The 9933-nt window shown below is 34.2% G+C and overlaps 1 protein-coding gene across 4 annotated transcripts in view; it reads right to left on the bottom strand.

Annotated features, from left to right (window-relative positions):
• LOC106883607 (tripartite motif-containing protein 2) overlaps positions 1-9933 on the bottom strand; it is a 209019-nt gene that overhangs the window by 88487 nt on the left and 110599 nt on the right. For 2 of the 4 annotated variants that reach the window (XM_014934695.2, XM_014934697.2), the window contains exon 3: positions 530-552. The exons of the other annotated variants lie outside the window; for them this stretch is intronic. The gene's annotated coding sequence lies outside the window, so the exon portion shown is untranslated. The remainder of the gene's footprint in view (positions 1-529; positions 553-9933) is intronic. 4 annotated transcript variants of the gene reach the window in all.

Raw genomic sequence — 9933 nt, 5'->3', positions numbered from 1 at the left:
AGCTTGGCACCAGTGACATCACGACTCATTTCTACAGCTGAGTGAACTAGAGCAACATGAAATAAAGTGTCTTGCTCAAGAACACAACACACACAGCCCAGTCCAGGAATTGAACTCACAACCTCACAATCGAAAGTTTGATGCTCTAAGCACCGAGCCATGCACCTTCACACAGGTATGTATATACGTGTGTATTACTATAGCTGCCGAGTCCCTGGGTACCACTGTTGGCAATGCCCCACTGGAATGCATTAATTATTTTTTAGTCTGTGTATAAATAACATCATTCTTTGTAGAAGAATGTTCAAAATCTTTTCTGCATAAGCAGACTAAAGGAAGAAGAATCACAAACTGTCTAGAGATCATCCTTCCTTAATCTATGCTACATACACACACGCATGAATGCACAAGCACATGCACACACAACCTCTCATCTTTTATTGCAAATGCTGGTCACCTTTCTGATGGACAGATACATAAATTAAAATTGCACAATTTTATTTTCATATGATATATGGTGATAACATACCTGGGAATAGTTGGAGATCACACCTGTTAAAAGAGAAGAAAAGAAAATATATATATATATATATATATATATATATATATAGATATAGAAATAATGTGTATGTTATATTCTGGGTAAATTTCCGATACACTATAATCAAATTAGAATATGATTTAATAATGTTAGAAAAAAAATCCATAGATTCTGCAGCATGACACCTTAGGCAAGTATCTTCTACTGTAGACTCAATGAAATTTTGTAGATGGAGACATACAGAAGCCAATTGCATACATGTGAATGTGTGCATATGAACACACACACACACACACATGAAGGATTGCTGATAAATTAGTGTCAAAACAAAAATAACTTGCATCCCTACATGTCAAGGTGGACTTAACCATTCATTAAAATAAACACTAGCCTAAATAGTGAAGTCAATATGATCAACTAAAAAGAAAAGATAAAAAAAAGAAAATCCTTTGGGATGGTGCCACAAGAAGGAAGTAGTTCAGAAAGTGGAACCAATGAAAGTAGTGGTTAGCAATGCAATGTTGAATAATGATTGATGATTACATCAATTCATTGTATCACTGTAAGTTGTGATGGAATGATGAGTGATGCCACTGAACAAACGAAATCACATGCATATTATACACATACATAGTTATATACACATTGAAGAGCCTCCACTAATCCTTACAGTGAAAAATCAATAAGCCCTATGAAGGCAATTACTACCTAAATTTAACGGTAATTTGTTTTTTTATTTAATACATATAAGTGAGCTACAGTAATGGCTAGATACAAATAGTATAAGTATTAACATTTGTTTATTAGAAAGGGCGTGGGTGATGGAATTATTTTAAACCTTTTAGGAATCATTTCATTGGTTTGGTGATAAACAGCTATTTCTGTAACATTACACAAGTGAGAGACATCACCTCCTGGATAAGGTGCTTGTCTATTGCAAATTGTTTTCCGTAGGCTATATATTTTTAATCTAAATACCGACCTCAAGTACAAATAAGTTCCAAACTTGGAGATACAATGGAAAGACAGTGGTATGATGTTAAGTGCCACTACAGGAATCAGCTGCCTGATGCCATGTTAGTTTGACCCTCTTTGTTTCTGCAAAGGGAGGAGGTTTAGTTGCTTATGTTAGGAAAGAAATAAAACCTGCTTATAGGGGAAAAAGGGATCTAATCAAAAGAATTATCTGGATTTTTTGTTGGGTTTTTTTTTTTTCCTTTTTAAAACTGGGTACTTATTTTGTTGTCCATTTTTGCAAAACTGCTGAGTTCTGGGGACATAAACAAACCAACACTAGCTGTCAAGCAGTGATGGGAACAAACACACATAGAGATATATCCCCCACGCACACACACACATATGCACACAGATATAAACACATACACAGACATGTACACATACACATATTTTTTTTTTATACACATACACACGCACATTCACAAACTGCAGGTTCTTTCAGTTTCCATCTACCATATCCACTCACAAGGCTTTGATTTAACCCAGGGCTATAGTAGAAGACACACAAGGTGCCATGCAGAGGGACTGAACGCAGAACCATACGGTTGAAAATCAAAACTTCTTACCACATAGCCATGCTATACCAAATTAGTTGCTAAAAATGTTGCAAAAATAAATTGTAATCAATTCTGAAGACAGAATGAAAAGGAGCTGAGAATGACGTGATTAAATCTAAAGTGAGAAACTCAAAAATAACAACAGATAAAATACAAATTAGCATGCAGCCATTATTTGTACCTATCCAACTCATTTTACAGAAAGAAAGAGAAAATAAATGGTAAAAATTCAAATTATGAAGACAGGAATGAATTTTCGATAATCAACATTTATCATTCGAGTTATTTCCAATATAACAGTAATTGCTTCAGTTTCAAGAATACTGCGCGTGATTCCTTCTGAGGTTGTTTCAAAACTTAAAAGCTAATGGATCGTTAGCAGGTGAAATGTTAAGTGAACTCTGCTGCAAGCAGTGAATGTTTAACTGTTGGTGTTTTGGACAGACAGGCAAAAACCAAAATGATAGAAACTTGAAGATGTGCCCATATTTTGATAACTGAAAAACTGACAGCTAGAAAAAGAGAGAGAAATTACCAGAAATTGCTAACTGATAAGATGAAAGAAGGCAAAGAGAAATGAAACAGAAGATATGGGGAGGTCTTCAAGATAAAAGTGTTATGGTTGCTCACTTTGCATGTGTAATGCTAGCAAGTTTTCCATAAATCAAAATCTAATCTATTTGTTTTAATTTGACTATCAGCTCCAAGAAAATCTTGTGCCAACTTCGTATTTCACATTTAATCTATTCATTTGGTGAAATAATGGACAAACTAAAGAGTATTTAAATGACTGAATTCATACAAATAACTTTGCAGGAAATTTAGTCAGTCACTGAATATTCATAATAATTATTATTATTATTATTATTACCTCTGCCTTAGCGAAAGCGGAAGTATTGTTTTCAGTTGTGTTTGTTTGTTTGTTTGTCCATGGGCAAGATCTCTGAAGAACCACTGGATGGATTCGGATGAAACTTTCAGGGATGTGTGGCCTCGTGACTGGCATGAACTGATTAAGTGCATTGTGGGTACAGCTCACCATCACCGGGTACTAGATAACCTCTTGCACTAACAGCGACTGTTACTTTAGTGGGAATAACAATTCACTATACAAACATAAAGGTCTCAGATTTACAGAGAAATAATGGAAATTAAAGTTGTCAGCCTCTGAAACCGTTTTTTTTTTTTTTTCTTTCCAAAGGAATCGTTGGCATTAATGAGTAAAGACTATGATCAAAGAACTGACCCCCAATTACAACACAGGGACACTAAGAGCTGGCCTTTGTTCTACAGGCATTTACCAAAAACTGATCATTTAGGCTAATTAGGCATTTTGTATGCAGATGAGATTTAGAGATGTCAATATCAATAAATTTAGTTTCCGACAACAAGAAAGATATTCACCATATTAATGAGACGGTTTCAAATGAAGATACATGATAGGGTGTGTCATTGATATTTAAGCTAAATATTTATCATTGCAACAGATTGATATTTATCAAATTACATTCAATTTAAAGTTTATTTTCCAGTTCCAGACTATAAGATTGTGCAGGTAAAAGAAAAACACACACAAACGTAGTAAAAAATAAATAAAAGCAAGTATTTGTGTATATACATAAATATATGCGTATACATGTATTAACACACATACATACAACATATATAGATGTAGGCGTGGTTACGACGTTAATAAGTTCCTTTTCCAATCACACGGTTTTGAGATCGAATTTTTGTTAATGAACATGACAAAAGGAAACTGAAAGAAACCCATTGTTTGTGCGCGTGTGTATGTGTATGTGTGCATGTCAGTATGGATGTGTATGTGCATGTGTGTAGGTGAGGTGTTTGTGTGTACACTTGTCTTAACATCTTGTGATGATTGCAAACAAGCATCATTGCCAAACAAGGCAATGTTTTCCATTTCTGGTCTTCCATGGTGAAATATATTACCTTACTTGGAAACACATGATGGTTAGCAACCATAGAAAAATCAGCTTCAACAAATCCTGTCCAACCCATGCAAGCTTGGAAAAGTGGACATTAAAATCATGAATAAAATGAAGACAATGATGAAGAATATCTGTTACAGAAATACAAAAGCAATCTTTTAGAAAAGTTTACATTTCATTTGTTTGACCTTGGTACAATTACGGTACTTATTGGGTTTGCAAAAGGAAAACAGCAAAATGGACTAGGGTAGCATTTGACCTAGTGCCACTGCCGCCACCATCATCAGTTAACATGAACTTATCCATGCTTGTATGGGTCAGATAGGATTTGTTGAAGCAGATTTTCTATGGCCGGATACCTGTCCTGTCACTAACCCTTACCTGTTTTCAATCAAGGTAATATTTCCCTCATGCCTCACATGCTTTGAATGATGGTGGTGCTTGTCTACAACTATGACAATGTTAAGACAAGGGTAAACACACAAACACACACATATGTATATATGTATTTATGCATGTATGTGAGGATGTATGTATATGACTGGATTTAGTAAATGGAGACAGGAAGAAGCCTCTCACAAGGCTTTAGTCGACCCTGGGCTATAATAGAAGACACTTGCTCAAGGCACCACGCAGTGGCGCTCAACCTGAGACAACATGGTTTCTCAACCACAGCACCGTGCCTGCACCTATTATAAATTTAGATTTTATGCTCAGCAATCTTATCCGCTTTCAATGTTCAGGTATTTGCTTTTAATATTAGCATTGGTATATTATTTATATTAGTATGATATCATTTATACTAGTGTTGGTAGGAAGCATTCATGAATTCAAACCAACGTTCAGCAGGGAAATTGTTTACGTCTTTTGATCTAAATAACTTTCTCTCACTCTTTTTGCACTTCCTCAGACAATGTGTAAGTAGGCAAAATATGTACGAATAAAACAAGATGAACTTGTACATACAAACAGATGAATTCATGAACCAAAATATGTTAGTAACTATATCATTGCTTCAATAAAAATATTCAGAGAATATCCAATCATATTATTGTATAAATACATTATATTCATACCACCACATGTAAACAGAGTTGATTCTTCATTTCATTTATTTCTTATGGTACTAAATTTTGGTACTGACCTATCAAAGACTGTCCCTTGTGTTATACAATCCAAAATCTGACTGTTTTAACAATTTAGCAATCAGGTTACTCTGTCAAGTGTAATACTTATTTATTCACATTGTTTTCAAGTTAATCATGCATTATCTTCATAGCTTTAAGATTTTGATGGACAATGTGATTGTTTATTTTTAGCATGACATTGTAGGGTAGGTGTGAGAGGTCAGATCTGGCTGGTTTAAATGCTAAAGGACGAAAGTGTTAATATTTAAAAACTTTCCAACATAATTTTATGGAAAAGTATATTTTATTAAATTCTTGCAAATTCTTGATTTTCAAAATTAATTCAAGCACACAGACATTCTATTTTATCAAGAAATATAGCAAGAGGAGAATTAAGTAACTTCTTTTTGCTGAATTTCAATACTTTGGTTTCACATTCTTGAAAAACGTTGACAGTAAGTTGCTAAATCTGCACAAAAAGAATTTTTTTCCCAAATACATTTTTTACTCCCAAATATAGATATATAATATCGACAGCAAGTCAATGACATCTGTACTAAAAGAGGGTTATCTTTTTTTTTTTTATGGATATTTTTATAGAATTTATTCAAGTAATTTTGCTGTAACCAAAATAATTTTCTATGAGGCCATTGAATAAGTTTAACGTTTCAAATTTAAAGTTACAAAACTAAATACAAAAATACATAGGTGCAAGCATGGCTGTGTAGTAAGAAGCTTGCTTCCCAACCACATGGATGTGGGTTCAGTCCCACTGTGTGGCACCTTGGACAAGTGTTTTTACTATAGCCTCGGGCTGACCCAAGCTTTGTGAGTAGATTTGGTAGACAGAAACTGAAAGAAGCCCATCATATGTTTGTGTAAGTATATATATCATCATCATCACCATCATCGTTTAACGTCTGCTTTCCATGCTAGCATAGGTTGGACGGTTTGACTGAGGACTGGTGAAACCAGATGGCTACACCAGGCTCCAATCTGATTTGGCAGAGTTTCTACAGCTGGATGTCCTTCCTAACGGCAACCACTCAGAGAGTGTAGTGGGTGCTTTTACGTGTCACCTGCGCGAAGGCCAGTCAGGCGGTACTGGCAACAGCCACGTTCAAAATGGTGTATTTTATGTGCTACCCGCACAAGAGCCAGTCCAGGGACACTGGCAACGATCTCGCTCGAAAATCCTTACACATGTCTCACACACACACACACACACACACACACACACACACACACACACACACACACATATATATATACACACACACACACATATATTTATGTGTTTCGATGTTTGTTGTCTCCACCTCCACTGCTTGGCAACCGGTAAGAAGGAGACACTGCAGTAACTTATTGCTTTCTCCGAGTAAAATGATGAAGCTCAGTAATTCAAAACAAAGAAACACCTGTTAATGATACAATGTTCCGACTGCTCACACCAATGAATTAGTGCAACTGTACCTAACCTGTATACCTAAGTATAATGCACTCAATGAAGGAGCTTCTACATAGATAAAATTAAAAAGGACACACTGAATAATGCAGTCCTAGATACACCATTCTTGAAAATAAGCTGGAGTGGTCACATCTGGAGTGTCCTTGATTGTAAACCTAACTCAAACAGGGATGAGTTGATTGAACCATCTGACAACAAATGGATCATCTGATTAATATCAAATGGCATCAAATCAATATCAAATTTATAACCTAAATGCACCACTGAAGTGCTCCAGCTTCATGAAGTATATCTTGGGTAAAAAACATGCTGGGTAGGTCCCTTAACCCAAGAGGTGATGCCCCAGTATGGCCACATTCCAATGACTGAAACAAGTGATGTATATGCATGCACACACACATACACACACAAAATTATATAATGCACACATTATATGATAAAAAAGAATTATACATACATATATAGACACATGAATCAGAATTATATAATGTATACATTATATAATAAATATTAATATACATGCATATATATATATATATATATATATGTGTGTGTGTGTGTGTGTGTGTGTGTGAGTGTCTGTTTATATGTGTATATATATCTATACCAATATAAACATATACCTACATGTACGTGTATATGCGTGTATAAGTATATATAAGAGTGTGTGTGTGTGTGTGTGTGTGTGTGTGTGTGTGTGTGTGTGTGTGTATATATATATATATATATATATATATATATATACACATACACACGTATCTAAGTACATTTATACTAATCAGTGACTTCAAACTTCAAAAACAACCATTAAGTTGTGTTGTTTTTTTTAACTTCTATGCCCAATGTGTGTGTGTGTGATGCGTGCATGCTTGCGTGTGTGTGTGTGTGTGTTTTCAAGCTAACACAAAGGATTTTCTTTTTCAGAAATGACGAAATATTACAGCAATTTCACTTGAAGGATTCCAGCAAATTCTGAAATAGTAAAAGTCCTGTTTCCATTCCCCCCACTCACCATATCCCAATTACCCAAGTAAAAGAAAATATTACATATTAGACTAAACATTCTTCAACTTTAAAATGTAATAAATAAAATATAAAATAAAATTAAAAAAAAGTCTCGCAACAAACAACCTTTGCCTTTACTTTGCTCTCCCTATATTTTGCTTTTAATTTTTTTTTGTCTTACAAAGTCTTTTTGCTTCTTTTTTCATTTCTCTTTATCTCTATTTTCTCTCTCACTCTACTTATGATTAATTACAAAGATATAAATTTCGTCTCGAGCGATTCTAAGACATGCATTAAATTCATGAGGCATTTCTTTCATTTGCAGAGACAAACAAGCTTCTGCAACAACAACAAGAAAACAAAACAGACTGTGTGTGTGTGTGTGTGTCATTCAATTGTGGACATTTCCATCAGATGACTTTATTTCATCAACACACAGCCGAATAAAAATTAAATGATGCAAATAAATAAAACAGATCAGATGTAAAGTAAAAGAAAAAAATAGAAAAATGAAAAATTAAGTAGAAAAAGCTGAAAAAAAAAAGTTGGTGGTCGCAATAGCAGAAATATATTAAAAAAATTGCAAAATATATTACTACCTCTATACTTAAAACATATCTGATAGAATTTGTATCATTACCATTTTATTATTATCGTTATCATCATCACGAAGGTGACAAGCTGGCAGAATCGTTAGCACGCTGAACAAAATACTAAGTGGAATTTTGACTGACTGTATGTTCTGGGTTCAAATTTGCCTTTCATCCTTTCGGGATCCATAAATTAAGTACAGTCAAGTATTGGGGTCGAAATTCCTGGCCTTATGCCAAAATGTGAAACCATTATTATTATTATTATTATTATCATCAAGGCAGCAAGCAAGCTGGCAGAATTGTTAGTATGCTGAACAAAATGCTTAGTGGCATTTTGTCCATCTTCACGTTTTGAGTTCAAATTCCATCAAGGTTGATTTTGCCTTTCATTGTTTCAGGGTCAATAAAGTAAGAACAGTCAAGTACTGGGGTCGATGAAGTCAACTAGTCCCTCTCCCAAAATTTCAGGCCTTGTGCCTATACAGAAAGGATTATCATCATTAATAACAAGGCACTGAGCTGGCAGAATCGTTAGCATGCCAGGCAAACTGCTTAGTAGAGTTTCACCTGCCTTTACGTTCTGAGTTCAAATGGTGTCGAGGTCAACCTTTCAAGGTTGATAAAATAAGTACCAGTTGACTACTAGGGTCAATGTAATTGACTTATCCCCTCCCCCAAACTTGCTGGCCCTGTGCCAAAATTTGAAATCATCAACATGATGATGTTGATGATGATTATTATTATTATCATCATCATCATCGTCATTATTTAATTTTGAATTATACCAAGATCAGCTTTGCCTTTCATCCTTTCAGGATCAATAAAATAAGTACAAAATATAACCAACTTCTCCACTTCTGAAGCAAAAAAAAAAAAAAAAAAAAAAAAAAAAAAAAAAAAAAATACCAGCTGGCACTGTGCCGAAATTTGAAACCATTATTATTTTTGTTGTTAAAGTATGGTAGCAATGCTATTAACTTAAAGTCATTATTAATTTGGAAACCATTAACACCTTTAGAAGTTTTTTGTAGTCTCTTGATCCACCCTTCTTTACAAAAATGTTGGAGTTTTAAATGGAGGTGAAGCATGTAGTGAATAGGTAGAGGGCTTCTCTGAAATATTGTTCATCTAGCAAACACTTGAAAAAAACCCATCAAAAACAGTTTCTGCATTGTAACAATAACAAACACAAGCACATATATAAAACAATGATAACAGTAAACAAAAAGGAAAAAAAAAACACTAAATTACAGGGTCGGTTTGTTCATTTGTTTCCACCCTGCCACCCAACAAAAAATAAAACCACAAATAAAATGTCAAAAACAATACAATATACTTAAAAAGCAATCAGAAAATAAAAGAAATAATAATTGTAGAAAAATGGAAAATAATGAAAGTGCAGTTAAGAAGGGGAAAGTGTTATGATAAGATTTTAAGAAGGACTCATAGCCGAGAAATTGGGGTGTTGGCCAGATTGAATCATGAGTGTTTGTAAGCGAGTTCCCTAATGAAAGAGCATGCAATGTTGAGCAATCTAACTACGACCATATGTCAGATAAGATAATTCTTTGTTTTATAAAGTGAAATACATTATATTACATACACATACGCACAATATTGTGTAACATGTAAGTGTGTGTGTGTATAAATGCAATCATATTGTATACATGTTT

Source organism: Octopus bimaculoides, chromosome 12, assembly GCF_001194135.2.
Source record: "Octopus bimaculoides isolate UCB-OBI-ISO-001 chromosome 12, ASM119413v2, whole genome shotgun sequence".
In the NCBI taxonomy this organism is placed as follows: Eukaryota; Metazoa; Mollusca; class Cephalopoda; order Octopoda; family Octopodidae; genus Octopus; species Octopus bimaculoides.
Note: the sequence above shows the minus strand (reverse complement) of the source record. Positions and strands in the feature narration are given on the sequence as shown.